The sequence below is a fragment of the Somniosus microcephalus genome, chromosome 18 (genome assembly GCF_052327205.1).
Source record: "Somniosus microcephalus isolate GS21.2 chromosome 18, FLI_Smic_1.0, whole genome shotgun sequence".
In the NCBI taxonomy this organism is placed as follows: domain Eukaryota; kingdom Metazoa; phylum Chordata; class Chondrichthyes; order Squaliformes; family Somniosidae; genus Somniosus; species Somniosus microcephalus.
Window position 1 is genome coordinate 54,069,648 of NC_141004.1, and position 20,689 is coordinate 54,090,336.

Consider the following 20,689-nt stretch of genomic DNA (forward strand, 5'->3'; position numbering starts at 1 on the left):
AAGTAACTACTAACACTACTAACAATAACCAGCCCCAGGACAGTGACAGCGTAACACAAAGAATTCGACCCAACACAATCGTCGCTAAGCAAAAGGAAAAATATCTGTCATATTGGGCAGAAACAACAAAAACCCAAAGCAAACTCAATTGCTACTTGGCCCTAAACAGACAATACAACATGGCTGATTACCTGACCAGGGTAAAGGATAGCAAACTGAGAAAAACCTTGACAATGTACAGACTTAGTGAACATAGCCTGGCGATCGAAAAAGGTAGACACAGGCAGACCCGGCTACCAAGAGAGGACAGGATATGCTCTCACTGCAGTCAGGGAGTGGTGGAGACAGAGATGCACTTCCTCACAGCTTGTAGAAAATATCAGGGCATAAGGGAGAATTTCTACCCAAAATTCACAAAAATATGCCCGGAATTCAGAAATTTGAATGACGACCAAAAACTCCCATACCTACTAGGGGAAGAGAGAAATTGTGTAACCTTAGCGGCACGCTATGTTACAGCTTGCCATAAACAGAGGGACAACCACTAAATATAAGAAAAGAGTATATACAAATTATATGAATGTATATTTATACACTCAGGGATATATCTGTTTATACACTGTATGGATAGATCTGTATTTTTGTGTACAACCATGAATGTTTTTCGATGCTTTGGCAACATAAGATGTACCTTGTCATGCCAATAAAGCGATTTGAATTGAATTGAATTGACTGATCTCATTCTTCTCACCAGTATGTGCTATAATTTAGTTTCCCCCCCCCCACCACCCAAACAAAATAGTATTTTGAAAATACTACTAGAACTCATGCTGTTCTACATTGCCTGCATTTCTATACAGATCTGAAATAGGGATTGAGGGATATGGGGGGATAAACGCCAACAGAGATGGGCTGGGCCAACCACCCTGTTCCTGTACTGTAATTTCTGTGTATACAGTAACCCAGAAACATTGCAAAATGTGTAATCTGACCATGGTGAAATCAGGAATATCTAAGTAAAATGGCTTCAATAAGCTGTGTATTCAGGATGTCTGTGTGAGATTTTCTTTGTTCTGTGCTAAAGATAGTATGCATTAAATAGCCCCCAGTCAACTTAGTCAATGAAATGTCTATTCCAAATGTATTTTTGATGTGTGTATCCCTGTTGGGCTCCCCAGTGTCTGGCATCATCTGCAGGGCCACTTTAACTGAATCCTTCTTCATGATATCTATAATGTCCTCTATTACCATGTTTCAAGAACCAGTGCAGCTGGGAGGGTGTGCCTAGCTCTTATGACACAGGATTTTTGGGCCATTAACTCGTTGTTTATTGTGCTGTAAGTCTGCTCAGATAGTATTTATTAAAGACAATATTCAAGGAGAATATCACCTTTTCTACAAAGAAAAGGCATCCTCATAATTCAGGGATTTGCCATGGTATTTGGTCTTCTATTCACTGAGCCACAGGTTGTGCAGGGGGCAATAGGAACACCAATCAGAAATAATCTGCTATATTTAGCATTCAAGACTCTGGCCGGAATTTTCCTTACTGAGTTGGGTCGCGTGCGTGCGGGCGGCGTGGCGGGTCAGTACCGCGATGTATTGATCAGCTCGCTCTTCAGAGCGACTTTAGCGTAATGGCCCCTATTAAGGCAGACATGCGCGTTTCCCAGCCCTATTAAATGGTACGGGTCTGATAATGTCATCGATGACTCATTTCCAATGGGGATATTTAAAGCAGTCTTGGCCACATCGCATTTGAAGGTTGATCTAGGAGTGTGGAGGGAGTATATTGGAGGATCTTATTATTGCTGAGATTTCTAAACATGACTTCCCAAAGACAGAGGGCTGCACTCAGATTTTCCGATGACTCCCTACATGTTCTTGTGGAGGGAGTCAGAACACGCAGGGAGGTCCTCTTCCCTGCTGATGGGTGGAAGAGACATCCCCAAGAGACAAAAAGAGCCTGGCTTCAAATTGCTGAGGAGGTAAGCAGCAGGGATGTGGTGAGGCGGACCTGGGTGCAGTGCCGGAAGTGTTTCAATATTCTGATGAGATCAGGATATGTGAGTGCAAAGCCACACTCACCTTCATCCTGCTGTGCTGGTCACCACATCCCCATCACTCAGCCTTCCCAACCCTACTCCTGCACATCATTCCTCACACCAACATACCTCGCACGTCCACCTATCCCCCTCTCTCTATCTACATACTTGACGTAATAAAACTCACGACGCACTTGGTTTGAGCATAAAGCAAGGCTTTAATCAACTTATTTCAGAACATGGAGGTCTAGTTGTACTTCACTAGTTCCTTGTCTAACAAAATGTCCCTGGTAAGCTGGGGCCCACGCCCGAGTATTTATACTCCTTGGATGGCGCCACCAGCTGGCCGTCCAGCGTTATTTCATAAGTAGTTTCTTGATGATGAGATTTATAACAATACTCACATCCCCCTCTGATTAACCACCCCTCACACTCACCCTCATCCTAATGCAATCACACCAATTAACCCCACAGTAAGTGTGTGGTATTGGCACCCCACTCCCTCAGTCACCCTCTACAGACGTAACCCACACAATGCTTACACTCATGCCATCACTCTCACTCAAACTTCTCTTCTTTCCCTCCTTTCAGAAGAGAGTGCACAACAACAGGGAGAGAGGCGGAGGTGGCCCTTCATCCTTCAGCACTTTAACTCCAGCAGAGGAGGTGGCCCTGGAGGCCTCAAGAGATAGAAAGCTGCTGGCGGTGGGAGACGGAGAGAGGAGGGACCTCTCAGCAACCTGGTGACAGAATTACATCTCATACAGCCACATGGCATACAGCAGTCACTCATACGGTGGCTGATGTCTGTAACATTTGCACATTGATTTATCATTGGCCCGCAGGCATCTGTAAGGAATACCTATTATATTCATATGTGATCACATGCTGAGTTGTCATTGGCCTGCAGGCATCTGTAAGGACTGCTATTGTTTGGGAAGACCCAGGGGTCCTGACTCCATCTTGTCCACACGGTGCTGTATTGATTGAGAAAGCTTACAGACCTGATGCTTCATTAAAAGAGTTTAAACTGTAATACTCCGTTGTCCTGCAATTTATTATTTTTGTACAAAGTGTGCAAAACAAGACAATGTCAGCAGTCAGTGAATGTTCATCATGTGCATAATGGTATCATTACCCATTCTTATATCATTTCTAAATCATCTCTTTACTCTCCCACAGGTCCATCAAGAGCCGCCCCCCCGGCCACCCCACAGTCCAGCCGAAGGAGGAAGACAACTCCTCCGAGGAGCCTCCGGCCTCTGAGGGTGCACCGTCAGCAGACCCAAGCGCACCCAGCACCAGCGCAGGATACGCACACCTTAGTGGGTCTTATGTGACATAGATTAGTGTTGTCACCTGGTGTCTCACAAGTCACAAGTTTTTAGGGATGGGCAATAAATGCTGGCCTTGCCAGCGATGCCCACACCCCATAAATGAATTAAAAAAACAAGTGAGCAAGAGCAGATGGTGTTAACAGGAACAGCAGTGGAGACTCCTCGCTGGAGGGCGCAGGGCACTCCCAGTTCTGCTCAGCTGCATGCAGACAATCAGCCTCGGGGACCATCGAGAAAGAGGGTGATCCTGGAGGGGCAGGAAGAAGTGTAGGGGGCTCTGGCAGGTTTTGCAGCCACGATGTCTGCAAATGTGCAGAGAATGGAGGAGTCCATCTCCAACATGAGCACCACCGTGTCGCAGGCGATGGCGACTGTAGGCTCCTCCATAGAAAGGATGGCCACCTACATGGAACAGCTGATGTGCCGCTCACATGAGCACATGCTACCCATGGACAACAGATGGCAGAGGCTCATAGACCTCCTCTAGTAGGGATGTCAGTGTAGACTTGGGTCCTCATAGCCCCACTGCTGTGCAGCAAGGTGCTCTCCAGCTCCTTGCTAGCAGGGAAGTGCGGGTGGCCCATAAGAGGGATGATGGTGAGAGGGGATATGGAAATGGGGCTCCTCTCAAAGCACTCGCACTTCTTCCCCATTGCCCCTCCAGTCAGAGCCCCAGATGCCTCCTTGGATTGCAAGGGCTGAGTCTGCCCCTGCACAGTCGCAGGAGGAGCAGACTTTGGCGGGGCCATCAGAGGCTCCAAAACCCAGAGGACATCCGCAAAAAGTGTTTACACAGTCGCAGCAGAGAAGTGAGCAGCCTGCCTCGACCTCTGCTGAAGCCACAGGAGTTGCACCTTGTAGAAGCATGCGTAAAAGGAAAGTGACGCAGAAGTAGATGCACAGGGGTGTTTAGAGAAGTGTTATTGTTATTTGGAAGTGGCTTAGTGAGTTGGAGTGAATGGTGATAGTTAACATTATCTCCAGAAATGGGGGTCAGTGTAAAAGCAATGACTTGGTCATTGTAGGGATGCTTTATGGTGTAGTTGGCAGGGGGGAAACTTCACACCGCATGTGGCAGCCATACGGGTGCAATGCAGGAAGTTAAGTAAATCTGGCCATGATGAGGCCATCCCTGGCCTCCCGGGCAGCAATGTGCTGCTGGCACCTGGACCTCAGATTCCTCCTGCTCCTCCTCCTCCTCATCTTCCAGCTGATGCTCCACCTCCTCCTCCTCTGAAGAGGCTGTGTGCTCTGTGCCTTGTTCCTCATGCAGCTCCAATCCTCCATGCTGCGCTATGTTTTTCAGCGCACAGCAGACGATGATGATTCTGGAGACCCTGGCTGGTGCGTACTGAAGGGCTCCTCCAGATCTGTCAAGGCATCTGAAGCCCATCTTCAGCATGCCTATTGTTTGCTCTATGACACATCTGGTGGACATGTGGCTTTCATTAGAACGCTCCTCAGCCTCATTGCTTGGCCTCCGCAAGGGTATCATGAGCCATGTCTTCAGTTGATAGCCCTAGTCTCCAAGCAGCCAGCCAGTAAGTTTGTTTGGCGTTGTGAAGAGCTGAGGGAGGGTGGACTGGCGCAGGGCGAAAGAGTCATGGCAGCTGCCAGGGAATCTGGCGCACACATGCATGATGATCTTCCTATGGTTGCAGACGAGCTGAACATTGAGAGAGTGGAAGCCCGTGTGGTTCACAAAGACTCCTGGGTGATGATGGGGTGCCCTGATGGCCACGTGTGCAGTCGATGACGCCCTGCACCTGTGGGAAGCCAACCAGAGTGGCAAAGCCGAGCGCCCACTCAGTAACATTGGCTTCATCAGTGGCAAAGTTGACATAATTGGCTGAGTTGTCAAACATGGCATCGGTCACCTGTGTGCTGCATCTGTGGGTGGCCGACTGCAAGATGCCGCAAATGTCTGTTGCAGATCCCTGGAAGGAGCCTGAGGCGAAGAAGTTGAGAGCGCTGGTGACTTTGACAGCCACTGGTAAGGCATGTCCACCCGCTCCTCTGGGCTGCAGGTCTTGCTCCAGAAAGCTGCAGATGTCTAAGATGACCTGACGCGATAGCCTGAGCCTCCTTTGGCACTGCTGCTCAGTCATGTTGAGGAAGCTCATCCTCTGCCTGTATACTCTGTGTTGGGGTAATGCCTCCAGCGAATTGCAGCCCTGCGCTGATGCCCTCTGTCCTGTGGAGCATCAGGTTGTTGAGGAGAAAGTTGTTGGTGCTGCTGTTGGTGTTGGGGCTCATCCTGGTCCGATTCTGAGGACCAAGGTGAGACAGTATAAGCTGATGTAATAAATGGCAGGTCAAGTAGAGATCAGAGGAGCAATCTGTCAGTGGTGTGCTAGTTACTAGCAATGTGGTGAGAGTGGCTTCCGAGGTTGCAGAAAAGACTTGCAAACTCTAGACACCTAGGGCTAGAAATTGGGCTCCTTTGCGCCTCCCATTAGTGCCTCCGGGGGTGCTAACTGGGCGCAAATGGTTTGCGACCGGGCGGGGCGATATCAACACCGCCCGCTAAATTCAGTGGGAGTTTTGCGGCAGTGGTAAGACGTTGCACCTCGATTTCCTGCGCTCGGAGATCGTGGCATCATTGCCGTGCGCAGCGCCCCGGATGATAGATTGCTTCTCGCCCCCTGCTTGTGTGCTTGCCGTTAACAACAACAGATAGAGGAGGCGGCTTTCAGTCGGATGTCCCCTGGAGGAGCGCTATTTAAAGGCGTTCACTTCCGGTGTCGTTTTCTTCGGCCAACAATGCTGCGTTGTTAATTTCACATCGGCAAAGAGGCCTTTTGACCAATTTGTGCATTTTGCATTTCAACGAGTGTCCTGGCACAAAGATTATTGAGTTTCATTGAGGGGAGATTTGAAAGTGCAATATTTTATATCCTTTCATGGGGGCTGTACTGGCATTGGACCTCGCCCTCCAGCGTCAACGTCAGAGGCAACTGAGGCACAGAGAAAGAGTGCAAAATGTGGCCAGAGGTAGGAGGGCCAACAGGGCTCTCAACAGGAGGCCTTACCCACCCAGGGTATTCCGGCAGCAGTTCTCCTACATGAATTTCACTGAGGACCAGTGTGTTAGAAGGCTCTGCTTCAGCAAGGATGTGGCCACAGAGATCTGCCACCTTCTGCAGCCAGACCTTGAGCCTGAGATCAGGACCTCTCTCAGTGGCAGTCAAGGTCACTGTCGCCCTCAACTTCTATGCTAGCAGATCATTTCAGTTTACGACAGGCGACATCTCCAACATCTCCCAGTTTTCCATCCATTGCTCCATCCGCCAGGTCATAGATGCTCTGTACAGAAGGAGAAGGGACTACATTTCCTTCCCCATGACCAGAGAGAAGAAGCGTGAACGTGCATGTGGCTTTGCCAGGATAGCAGGCTTCCCCGTGGTGCAGGGCACCATTGACTGCACCCTCATTGCTTTGCGGGCACCTCATAACAATCCTGAGGTATTCTGTAAATGCAAAGGCTACCACTCACTTAATGTGCAGCTGGTGTGCGACCACAGACAGTGAATCCTCACTGTCAATGCCCACTATCCTGGCAGCAGCCATGATGTCTTCATCCTGTGCCAGACCGGTGTGCCAGATCTGTTCCAGCCACCACATGAAGCTTGCAGCTGGCTGTTGGGAGACAAGGGCTATCTGCTCTCCATCTGGCTAATGATTCCCCTCTGCAACCCCAACACTCGTGCCCACCACTCATATATAATGAGAGCCATGCTGCCACCAGGAACATCATTGAGCAGACCATCAGAGTGCTCGAGCAACAGTTCCGCTGCCTTGACTGCTCGGGAGGAGCCCTCCAGTACTCGGCTGAGCGGGTGTCACTTTTCGTCATCGTCTGCTGCAAGCTACACAACTTAGCCGTTATAAGGGCATAGCTGCACCACCTCAGGAGGAGGAGGAAGAGGAGGAGCAGGAGGACGAACAGCAGCGACAGAGGAGGCAGCCATTCAATCGGGAAGGTGACTGTGACTGCCTCATCAGACTTTGTTTCCAATGATTTCGAGTCCTCTTTCCGGTTGCTGAGCACGTCGCCATCATTCCATCACTTTGTGATTCCGTACCACACCCCAGAACTGAAATAAGACACAGCACCAAATCTGCAACATTCCAGTAATAAATTTATCAAAAACCATTAACCACATATATACAACAACAATATTGACTATTTGCCCTTGTGCAAACCCTTGCCTCCCCTCTTTACAGTCCCCTTTCCTAATCTAGTGCTCCTACGCAGTGTCTCCCCAGGCACAACACTCGTGTTAAGGTGAGGGCAGGGGGGCAGGAATGCAGAGATTCTCAGGGGATGTAAAGTGAGAAAGGTTTGTGGTGTGAGGGGGAAGTGGGATGAGAGAAAGCGAGGGGATGAAGATACCATTTTTACTCCCAACTGGGTCAACGTCACCGACGGCCACGGCACCCACCGCCTGCTGCCCAATGAGTCACAGCACTCGCTCCTCCAGGACTGAGAGCTACTGGAGCTGCGCGTCACCCCGCCTGTTCTCTGCTGCTCCCTCCTATTGTGGGCCATCTTAGCCTGCAAGAGAAACAAATGTGTTTGAGTCAGAGTCCAGCTATGTGTTAAGGAGATATGCTTGCCGTAGCTGAATATCTGTGATTGTAGGCAAGACGTGAGATGTGGATGTGAGTTTGAGTAGGTGAAGATGTTTGGTGGGTGAGTGGTGGCGGTGTGGTTGGTTGCACAGTGTGCACAGACTGAGATTCAGATGCTGGTATGTAGGAGCTGTTGAAGCATGTACTCACCTTGACCACCCGACTGAGGTCGTTGAATTTCTGCCGGCACTGTGTCAGGCTGCGTTCTACCACACTACTGGCCAAGACCTCCTGGGCCACTTCCATCCACATTGCCCTGAACACCTGAGGCGATGGCCTCCTTCCAGTGGCCAGGAACAGCATTGCCCTCCTTCGCTCCACTGCAGCCATCAACACTGCTAATGCCACATCTATGAACCGATGAGCTCTCTCTCTGGGAGTGGGAACAGCCACAGCCATCAGGGGGTTCATTTGTTCACAGGTCGCCTCAAAGCCAGCAATGCTGATAATGAGCACCCGCCCACTGATGCAACCTCCCCTTTAAGAGCTGGACGGAACCAGTGTGAAAGATCATTGCTGAATGCATTGCACCTGAAATTCATTAGCACTCTGCTGGTAGCGCCCCTGTAGCGCCCCACTGCGGTCATTAGCGCTTGATTTAGCGCCCCACTTCCTTCCTGGGGCGCTAACACCTAACGTAGCCACGCTCTTGATCTTTGATCACCCGCTGCAGAGGGGAGCGGCAGGTCAGGGGACCTCCTCATAGGACTGCTCCTGGGCCTGGCCAAAGTGGCCATCAACTGGTCCAGGCAACGGGCGGTCGAGGGGGTCGTTCGGCCCAACTGCCTGCCTCTCTTCCGCGGCCACGTTCGCGCCCGGGTGGCCCTGGAGATGGAGCATGCGGTGTCCACCGGCACGCTCTGCAGGGACTGGAGTGCATCATCACCGCGGACAACCAAATTTTTATTAAATTTGTTAAGTTTCATTTAATGTATTTTTTTAATTTACAGTTTAGTTGTTCGTACGCAGAAGAGTACACCGAATGTGATAAATCCATGTAGTGAGACAAGGACTCAAAGAGTCGAGGTATTAGGATTAATAAGAGTACTTTATTAAACGACTGCGAAACAACCAGGCAGGCTTGCATCCAGGCATTGCACCTTTGCTGACCTTAACAGGAAGCAAACCTCTGACCTTAGCAGCAGCATTGGCTACAGCACCACCTGGTGGATAACCTTAATCATAACATCCCAGATTACTATATCCCTCCCCACTTAAGATTTCAGTATGAATTTCTTAACAAACAACCATTCCTGAGGGTCACATAAGGAGTCTCCATTCATCATGTTCCATACTTGATGAATCTAACAGTTCAGTATCAATCTCTCTGGTGGCTTGCAAGTCCTTTGTGAACGTCTAACAGTAAAGTCCCTGATTGTTTGTGGTGAAGCCACCAGCTGCTCCTGAGCAGTGCTCAGAGTATCTGACTCTGCAACAATGGTTTCCTCTTGACGAATAGGTTCCTGTGGAATTGTCTCTGTCCCTGGTGGTGGCACCACAGATGCACTTGGATAACTGGGGGCAACCCTGTCTTCAGTCATTGCATCTGGAACATTCATTTCAATTTCCCCTTGTCTGGGAAGTATCTGATCTACATGTCTGCGTACTACCCTACCATCTTCCAACATGACCTTGTATGATACTGGACCTGTCGTTAAGTCGATGAAGCCAGTAATCCACTTTGGTCCATAACTGAAATTCCTGGTAAGGACCACATCTCCTTCTCCAAAACTTCGGCTCTTTGTTAGAACATAAGAACATAAGAAATAGGAGCAGGAGTAGGCCAATCGGCCCCTCGAGCCTGCTCCGCCATTCAATAAGATCATGGCTGATCTGATCCTAACCGCCAATCCACTATCACAGAACCATCTCCTGAATCTAACAGAGTTAGACACACGAAATAGGAGCAGGATCAGGCTATACGGCCCCTGGGCCCGCTCCACTACCCACAGGGCCATGACCGATCCGAACCTAGACTCATGTCCAAATTCCTGCCCGCTCCCTGTAACCCTTTATTCCCTTTACTTCTAGGAAACTGTCTATTTCTGTTTTAAATTTATGTAATGATGTAGCTTCTACAGCTTTTTGGGGCAGCATATTCCATGGACCTACCACCCTCTGAGTGAAGTAGTTCCTCCTCATCTCAGTTTTGAAAGAGCAGCCCCTTATTCTAAGACTATGCCCCCTAGTTCTAGTTTCACCCATCATCGGGAACATCCTCCCCGCATCCACCCGATCCAACCCCTTCACAATCTTATATGTTTCAACAAGATCGCCTCTCATTCTTCTGAACTCCAATGAGTAGAGTCCCAATCTACTCAACCTCTCCTCATATGTCCATCCCCTCATCCCCGGGATTAACCGAGTGAACCTTCTTTGTACTGACTCGAGAGCAAGTATGTCTTTTCTTAAGTATGGACACCAAAGCTGTATGCAGTATTCCAGGTGCGGTCTCACCAATACCTTGTACAACTGAAGCAATACCTCCCTATTTTTATATTCTATCCCCCTAGCAATGAACGCCAACATTCCATTGGCCTTCTTAATCACTTGCTGCACCTGCATACTAACCTTTTGAGTTTCGTGCACCAGGACCCCCAGATCCCTTTGTACTTCAGTATTTTCCAGTTTCTTGCCATTAAGATAATAACTTGCTCTACGATTTTTCCTGCCAAAGTGCATAACCTCACACTTTCCAGTATTGTATTCCATCTGCCAAATCTCTGCCCACTTACTTAGCCTGTCTATGACCCCTTGCAGGTTTTTTATGTCCTCCTCACTCACTACTTTCCCTCCCATCTTAGTATCATCTGCAAACTTTGATATGTTACACTTGGTCCCCTCCTCCAAATCGTTAATATAGATTGTAAAGAGTTGGGGACCCAGCACTGACCCCTGCGGAACACCACTAGTTACTGATTGCCAGTCTGAGAATGAACCATTTATCCCAACTCTCTGCCTTCTGTTAGATAGCCAATCCTCTATCCATGCCAGAATATTACCCCCAATCCCGTGATTTTTTATCTTAAGCAATAATCTTTTGTGTGGCACCTTGTCAAATGCCTTTTGGAAGTCTAAATACACTACGTCCACTGGTTCCCCTTTATCCACCCTATATGTTACTTCTTCAAAGAACTCCAGCAAATTTGTCAAACATGACTTCCCCTTTATAAAACCATGCTGACTTTGTCCTATTAAATTATGATTATCCAAATGTCCTGTTACTGTCTCCTTAATAATGGACTCCAATATTTTACCTACCACAGCTGTTAGGCTAACCGGTCTATAGTTTCCAGCCTTCTGTCTACTGCCCTTTTTAAATAAGGGCGTTACATTAACAGTTTTCCAGTCTGCCGGGACCTTTGCTGAGTCCAGGGAGCTTTGGAAAATTATTACCAATGCATCCACAATCCCTACCGCCACTTCCCTCAACACCCTAGGATGTATGCCATCAGGTCCAGGTGATTTATCCGCCTTGAGTCCCATTATTTTACTGAGTACCACTTCCTTAGTGATTTTGATCGTGTTTAGCTCCTCCCCCCCTATAGCCCCCTGTTTGTCCAGTGTTGGGATATTCTTAGTGTCTTCTACTGTAAAGACTGATACAAAATATTCATTCAGTGTTTTTGCCATCTCCATATTTCCCACCATTAATTTCCCGGTCTCATCCTCTAAGGGACCAACATTTACTTTAGCCACCCTTTTTCTTTTTATATAACTATAAAAACTCTTACTATCTGTTTTTATATTTTTTGCTAATTTACTTTCATAATCTATCTTCCCTTTCTTAATCAATCTTTTTGTTATTTTTTGCTGTCTTTTAAAGTTTTCCCAATCCTCTATCCTCCCACTAGATTTGGCTACCTTATATGCCCTTGTTTTTAGTCAAATACTATCCTTAATTTCTTTACTTAGCCACGGATGGCTGTCTTTTCTTTTACACCCTTTTCTTCTCAGTGGAATATATTTTTGTTGGAAGTTGTAAATTAACTCCTTAAATGTACACCACTGATCATGTATCGTCTTACCCTTTAATCTATTTTCCCAATCCACTCTACTCAATTCCGCTCTCATACCTTCATAGTCTCCTTTATTCAAGCTTAGCATGCTTGTTTGAGATCCAACCTTCTCACCCTCTAATTGAATATGGAATTCAACCATGTTATGGTCACTCATTCCAAGGGGATCCTTTGCTAGGACATTTTTAATTAATCCTGTCTCATTACACAGGACCAGATCTAAGGTTGCTTGCCCCCTGGTCGGTTCAGTTACATACTGCTCAAGAAACCCATCCCTAATACACTCAATGAACTCATCCTCAAGGCAGCCCTGCCCAATTTGATTTGTCCAATTAATATGATAGTTAAAATCCCCCATAATTATAGATGCTCCCTTATTACAAGCCTCAACTATTTCCTGATTGATACTCCGTCCAACAGAGTTACAACTGTTCGGAGGCCTATAGACTATGCCCACTAGTGTTTTTTTCCCCTTATTATTCCTTACCTACATAGATACATAGAAGATAGGAGCAGGAGTAGGCCATTCGGCCCTTCGAGCCTGCTCCGCCATTCAATGAGATCATGGCTGATCAACCAAATTCAGTACCCGGTCCCTGCCTTCTCCCCATATCCCTTGATCCCTTTAGCCTTAAGAAATATATCCAACTCTTTCTTGAATATACTTAATGAACTGGCCTCCACCGCCCCCTGTGGCAGAGAATTCCACAGGTTCACCACTCTCTGGGTGAAGAAATTCCTCCTCATTTCAGTCCTAAATGGCTTACCCCTTATCCTTAGACTATGACCCCTGGTTCTGGACTCCCCGGCCATCAGAAACATCCTTCCTGCATCTAGTCTGTCCAGGCCTGACAGAATTTTATAGGTTTCGATGAGATCCCCTCTCAATCTTCTAAACTCCAGTGAGTATAAGCCCAATGGACACAATCTCTCCTCATACGTCATTCCTGCCATCCCAGGTATCAGCCTGGTGAATCTTCGCTGCACTCCTTCCATGGCAAGAATATCCTTCCTCAGGTAAGGCGACCAAAACTGCACACAATACTCAAGGTGTGGTCTCACCAAGGCCCTGTACAACTGCAGCAAGACATCCTTGTTCTTGTACTCGAACCCTCTTGCTACGAAGGCCAACATACCATTTGCCTTCTTAACCGCCTGCTGCACCTGCATGCTTACCTTCAGCGACTGGTGTACAAGAACACCCAGGTCTCTTGGCACTTCCCCTTCTCCCAATCTATTACCATTCAAATAATAATCTGCCTTCCTGTTTTTGCCACCAAAGTGGATAACCTCACATTTATCCACATTATAGTGCATTTGCCATGTTTCTGCCCAATCACCCAACCTGTCCAAATCGTGCTGGAGTTTCACGACATCCTCCTCACAGCATATCCACCCCCCCAGCTTTGTGTCGTCTGCAAATTTGGAGATATTACATCCAATTCCCTCGTCCAGATCATTAATATATATTGTGAACAGCTGGGGTCCTAGGACCGATCCTTGCGGTACCCCACTAGTCACTGCCTGCCACTCAGAAAATGACCCGTTTATTCCAACTCTTTGCTTTCTGTCCACCAACCAGTTCTCTATCCAAGTCAATACCTTGCCCCCAATCCCATGTGCCTTAATTTTGCACGCTAATCTCTTATGCGGGACCTTATCGAAAGCCTTCTGAAAGTCCAAATACACCACATCCACTGGTTCTCCCTTATCTATTTTACCAGTTACATCCTCAAAAAATTCCAGTAGATTAGTCAAGCATGATTTACCTTTTGTAAATCCATGTTGACTTTGTCCGATCCAGTCACTGCTTTCCAAGTGCTCTGCTATTACATCTTTTATAATGGACTCTAGCATTTTCCCCACTACCGATGTAAAGCTGACCGGTCTATAACCTCCACCCAAACTGTTTCATTATCCTGATCTTTTGACCCAATATCATTTCTCTGTATTACAGTGATTCCTTCCTTTATTAACATAGCCACCCCACCTCCCCTTCCTTCCTGCCTGTCCTTCCTGATCGTTAAATAACCTGGTATGTTTAATTCCCAGGCATTGTCACCCTGCAGCCATGTTTCTGTAATGGCCACAAGATCATACCCATATGTAGTTATTTGTGCCATTAACTCGTCTATTTTGTTACGAATGCTACGTGCAATCAGATAGAGAACTTTCAAATATGTTTTGTGACACTTAGTTCCTGCTTTTGCCCTTTTTATTACTTTACCTTTTGCTCCATACCTTCTGCCCCTTCCTGACACGCTCTGGTTTTTAATTTCCCCACTGCTACCTAAGTCTATGACCTTCTCTGTTGTCATTTTTATTATTTGCTCTCTAGGAACCTCCCCCCCACTAGTTAGTTTAAAGCCCTCTCTACAGCCCTAGTTATATGATCCGCCAGGACTCTAGTCCCAGCACTGGCCAAGTGAAGCCCGTCCCAACGGAACAGCTCCCTCCTGCCCCAGTACTGGTGCCAGTGTCCCAGGAAGCAAAACCCATTTCTCCCACACCAGTCTTTGAGCCACGCATTTAACTCTCTAATTTTATTTGTCCTAGCCAAATTCGCTCGTGGCTCAGGTAATAATCCAGAGATTATTACCCTTGAGGTTTTGTTTTTTAATTTGACCCCTAGCTGCTCTTACTCCTTTAACAGAACCGGCTTCCTAGTCCTATCTACGTCATTTGTACCAACATGGACCACGACAACTGGATCCACCCCCTCCCACTGCAAGTTTCTTTCCAGCCCAGAGGAGATGTCCTTAACCCTGGCACCGGGTAGGCAACACAGCCTTCGGGACTCTCGCTCTCGGCTGCAGAGAACTCTATCTATCCCCCTAATAATACTATCCCCTACCACTACAACATTTCTATTTACTCCCCCCTCTTGAATGGCCCCCCATTCCACGGTGCTGTGGCCAGGTTGCTCATCCTCCCTGCAGTCCCTGCTCCTGTCCCCACAGGGAGTAAGAACCTCGAACCTGTTGGACAAGAGCAAGGGCTGCGGCTCCTCCAGCTCTACCTTCTGGATCCCCGTACCTGCCTCACTCGTAGTCACACCGTCCTGTCCCTGACCATGGGCTACATCTGAATTACTTAACTTCATAGGTGTGACCACCTCCTGATACACCGAGCCCAGGTACTTCTCCCCCTCCCTGATGTGTCGCAGTGTCTGAAGCTCAGACTCCAGCTCATCAACACGGAGCTGGAGTTCCTGTAGCAGCAGACACTTGTCACAGACGTAATCACCGTGAGCCTCAATGGGATTCTCCGGCTCCCACATCTCGCAACAGTAACACATCACCTGCTCCATTCTATGTAATTAATTAAATTTTTTATTGTTAGTTATGGACACCCTCTGCCCGATTTTAGATGCTTTAATTAATTGGATTTAAATTAAATCAATCCCTCTAGTTACACCAGTTAAATGGTTTACCAACAGTCACTCTGCACCAGAAAGGCCTTGGTACACCACAGCAACCTTAAAAACTTTTAACCACAGACTTAAAGTTTTAAAATGAGAGAAATACTCCAACCAATCACCTACCTGTTTTGTGGTGACGTCACACCTTGAATACTTTTTACCTCTCTCCTTGCCTGAGATTGGAGATTGGTACGCCTACCTGAGCCTCTGGGGCCTCTTGTAGTCGCTCTGCCGCGCTGCTCCGCCTCCACCCGCTGCCGATGCCGCACTGAGGCCTACCTGAGCCTCTGGGGCCTCTTGTAGTCGCTCTGCCGCGCTGCTCCACCTCCACCCGCTGCCGATGCCGCACTGAGGCCTACCTGAGCCTCTGGGGCCTCTTGTAGTCGCTCTGCCGCGCTGCTCCGCCTCCACCCGCTGCCGATGCCGCACTGAGGCCTACCTGAGCCTCTGGGGCCTCTTGTAGTCGCTCTGCCGCGCTGCTGCGCCTCCACCCGCTGCTGATGCCGCACTGAGGCCTACTTGAGCCTCTGGGGCCTCTTGTAGTCGCTCTGCCGCGCTTCTCCGCCTCCACCCGCTGCCGATGCCGCACTGAGGCCTACCTGAGCCTCTGGGGCTTCTTGTAGTCGCCCTGCCGCGTTGCTCCGCCTCCACCCGCTGCCGATGCCGCACTGAGGCCTACCTGAGCCTCTTGGGCCTCTTGTAGTCGCTCTGCCGCGCTGCTCCGCCTCCACCCGCTGCCGATGCCGCACTGAGGCCTACCTGAGCCTCTGGGGCCTCTTGTAGTCGCTCTGCCGCGCTGCTCCGCCTCCACCCGCTGCCGATGCCGCACTGAGGCCTACCTGAGCCTCTGGGGCCTCTTGTAGTCGCTCTGCTGCGCTGCTCCACCTCCACCCGCTGCCGATGTTCTTTTGTCCTGGTTCTCTTTTTGTTTGTTTTGTCTGTTTTCCATTTTCCTTTTTAGGTCTGGGTGGACAAGGTCAAGAGTGGAGCGTAGTCTACGACCTAATAACATCTCAGCAGGAGAGAGTCCTGTGGTGGATTGAGGTGTTATTCTGTAGCTGAACAGAACCCGTGACACTTTGGCTGCTAAACTCCCTTCTGCACTTTTTTTCATCATCTCCTTAAATGTTTGTACGGCTCTCTCCGCCAGTCCATTCAAGGACGGATGATATGGAGCCGAGGTCACCTGCACTATGCCATTTTTTCTCAAGAACACTTTTGTCTCTGTACTCACAAAACAAGTGGCATTGTCACTCACCATGATCTCCGGTAGCCCTTGATTACTGAAGCTCCGACGCAGGCAGTCTATAGTAGTAGTGGCGGAAGCAGAATTTACAGGATAAACATCCATCCATTTGGAATGTGCATCAATGATTATGAGGAACATCTTCCCCATGAATGGACCTGCATAATCTAAGTGCAATCTTCTCCATGGTTTATCCGGCCACTCCCAGGGGTGGAGAGGAGCCGCTGCTGGTGCCTTCCGGTGTTCCTGACAAGTGCCGCATGTCTTGACTAGATTTTCTATCTCCTCATCTAGCTTTGGCCACCACAAGTAACTCCTAGCCAAGGCTTTCATACGCGAGACCCCAGGATGACACTGATGTAGTTGCTCTAGGATAGACTGTCGTGCTGGCTGTGGAATAATCACTCGTGCTCCCCACAACACGCAACCATCCTGCACACTCAGCTCTGTTTTCCTGACACTGTAGGGTGTGAAGTCAGCCCCTTCCGGATGCTGTGGCCATCCCCTCACCACATATTCTCGAACTCTAGACAGTACTGGATCTTTACCTGTCCATGTTCTTACTTGCTCTGCAGTCACAAATGCCATGTCAGTGTCCTCCAACATCAAAACTCTATCCTCTGGAGCTGCACGGATAGGTGTGCCTGGCAGTGGAAGATGGCTCAAGGCCTTGTAGATGATGACATACTCATATGCCCTCAACGTCACTGCCCACCTCTGGATCTGGGGTGACACCATCTGTGGAACTGCTTTCATTTCATTGAAAAGAGAGAGAAGAGGTTTATGATCGGTGCATATGGTGAACTTCCTGCCATATATGTACTTGTGGAACCTCTGTAACCTAAACATTACTGCGAACCCCTCTTTGTCTAACTGGGAATAGTTCTTTTCCGCTGGTGTTAGAGTTCGGGACATAAACCCTATTGGTCTTTCAGTTCCATCTTCCATGCAGTGTGAAAGAACTGCCCCCACCCCGTAAGGTGAAGCATCACAAGAGAGAATGACGTCTTTCTCTGCATTGTAGTGAACCAGCACATCCGACGACAGCATCAGTTTCTTGGACTGTTCAAATGAAACCCCTTGCTCCTCTCCCCACTGCCACTGTCTCCTTGCACAGTAGTTTGTGAAGAGGTGCTAACACAGTTGACAAGTTTGGTAAAAACCTGTTATAATAGTTCAGCAGTCCCAGGTAAGCTTTTAACTCAGCCACATTTGTAGGAGCAGGGGCATCCTGCAGTGCTTGTACCTTCTCCTTGAGTGGATGGAGCCCGGTGGCGTCCACTCTGTGTCCCAGGAACACTGCCTCATTCCCCAGGAAAGTGCACTTACTCCTCTTGAGCCAGAACCCTGCCCTCTCCACCCCTGGGAGTAAATGTGATAAATCCATGTAGTGAGACAAGGACTCGAAGAGGCGAGGTATTAGGATTAATAAGAGTACTTTATTAAACAACTGCGAAACAACCAGGCAGGCTTGCATCCAGGCATTGCACCTTTGCTGACATTGACAGGAAGCAATCCTCTGACCTTAACAGGAAGCAAACCTCTGACCTTAGCAGCAGCATTGGCTACAGCACCACCTGGTGGATAACCTTAATCATAACATCCCAGATTACTATACCTAACTTAGTAGAAGTTCAGAATCCTTAGCACCTGGCGCTAAATTTTCAAAAGTTAGCACTCCAAACGGGGCGATACCCAATTTCACCCCCCTAAATCTGTGCTCAAAAAGGTGTCAACAAGAGCCTTTCCCATAGGCAAGTAAGCAGGTATCATGTGGGAGAATTTATTGGGATTTCCATGCTCTGCATTAATGACCTCAATCAATGGCCACTGAGCTTCCACCTCAGGTTGACAGGCGTGGTTCCTGAGCTGCGTGAATCCCAACTTGCATTTATATAGCGCCTTTAATGTAGTGAAACATCCCAAGGCGCTGCACAGGAGCGATTATCAAACAACATTTGACGCCAAGCCACATAAGCAGATATTGGGATAGGTGACCAAAAGCTTTTTCAAAGAGGTGGGTTTTAAGTAGCGCCTTAAAGGAGTAGAGAGAGGCAGCGAGGCTTGGGGAGGGAATTCCAGGGTCTTGGCTGAAGGCATGTTCACCAGTGGTGGGGAGATTAAAATCGGGGCTGCGCAAAAGGCCAGAATTGGAGGAGCGCAGAGATTTCTGAGGATTGTAGGGCCGGAGGAGGTTACAGAGATGGGGCGGGGTGAGGCAATGGAGGGATTTGGAAATAAGGATGTGAATTTTAAAATTGAGGCTTTGCCAATGTAAGTCAGCGAGCACGGGGGTGATGGGTGAACAGGACTTGGTGCGAGTTAGGATAGGGGCAGCAGCGCCTTGGATGAGTCCAAGTTTATGGAAGGTGGAAGATGGGAGGCTAGCCAGGAGGAGCGCTCTACTCGGAGCTCCGGCACGGCAAGAGAACCCAGGTGGGCAGAGGAAACGCTTCAAGGACACCCTCAAAGCCTCCTTGGAAAAAGTGCAACATCCCCACCGACACCTGGGAATCCCTGGCCCAAGACCGCACAAAGTGGAGGAGAAGCATTCGGGAAGACGCCGAACACCTCGAGTCGCTTCGCCGGGAGCAAGCGGAAGCCAAGCGCAAACAGCGGAAGGAGCGCACGTCAACCCAAGCACCCACCCACCCGCCCCTTCAACCACTGTCTGCCCCACCTGTGACAGAGACTGTGGGCAGGATTTTCATTGGGCTGTGGAGTCAGGATTGGAGGCGTGGGGGGGTGGGTTTAAAATCCCAAAATCAGGGGTCCCGACCCCATCCCGCACCCAAACCCGACTCCAGACCAGTTTCAAAGGAGGTGGGTACCTGCCCCGCACTGGGACCCGCCTACCCGAGGCGGGAAGGGATTAGTGCCAATTAACTGCCTGTTAATAGGTAGTTAACAGGCAGTTTTTAGCCTAATCCCTATTTTTAAGGTTGAAGTGTGGGATTCCCGACGGCTCGAAACCACGCCAAGTTAGAGGAGACGGGCCGTCGGATTGAAGGAGTTGGAGGGGTTGAGATGTCGGTGTTCAGGTGAGTGATGGGTGCATGAGTGTTTGGTGTGTCTAAAGTGATTAAATAAGTTTTACATACCTTTTCTTACCTTTTCAGCCTTCCTTCCTTTAGGTTCGGGGAGTCCCTCATCTCACCGGCACAGAAAGCAGAATGGCTGCGATCTGTCAAAAGTGACAGCCTGCAGCTTTCTGTGAAGGAGAGATTTCTAACTGAGTCTGTGGAGAAGGACTCAGGTTAGAAGTAAGACTGTCAGTGTTTGACAGCTTCAAACAGCTGTGAAACACTGATATTTCATCTGTCAAAACCTCTTGACAGATGAAATTTCAGTCTGTGACATCACCTGTTGCCGGGTGGCCCTTAATTGGCCTGCTGAGCCCACTGGGTGGGCTCAACAAGGTCAATCAAGTTAAAATCACGTGGATTGGCCACATCTCGATGGAGGCGGGACTACAACCCTGAAAGTTGTAGTCCCACCTCCCACCCGACTCCTGAATGAAAATCCTGCCCTGTAGGTCCCACATTGGACTCATCAGTCACCTGCGAACTCATTTTTAATGTGGAAGCAAGTCATCCTCGGTTCCGAGGGACTGCCTAAGACGAAGAAGAAGAAAAATAGACAAGTCTAGAGGTAACAACAAAGGCATGGGTGAGAGTTTCAGCAGCAGATGAGCTGAGGCAGGGGTGGAGATGGGCGATGGTATGGAGGTGGAAGTAGGCAGACTTGGTGATGGAGCATATTAGAAGCTCATCTCTGGGTCAAATGAGCAAACCGTCTGATGCAGCCTCAGACAGTGACTAGGGAGAGGGATGGATTCTGTGGCTAGGGAACAGAGTTTGTGACGGGGACTGGAGTGTGTGTGTTGGGTGTGTTGCAATATATTGCTTCTGTGCATTTTAATCTCTAAATAACCGTGGACAAGTATGAAGAGGTTTGATTGGTAATTTTCACCTTCTGAGGTAATG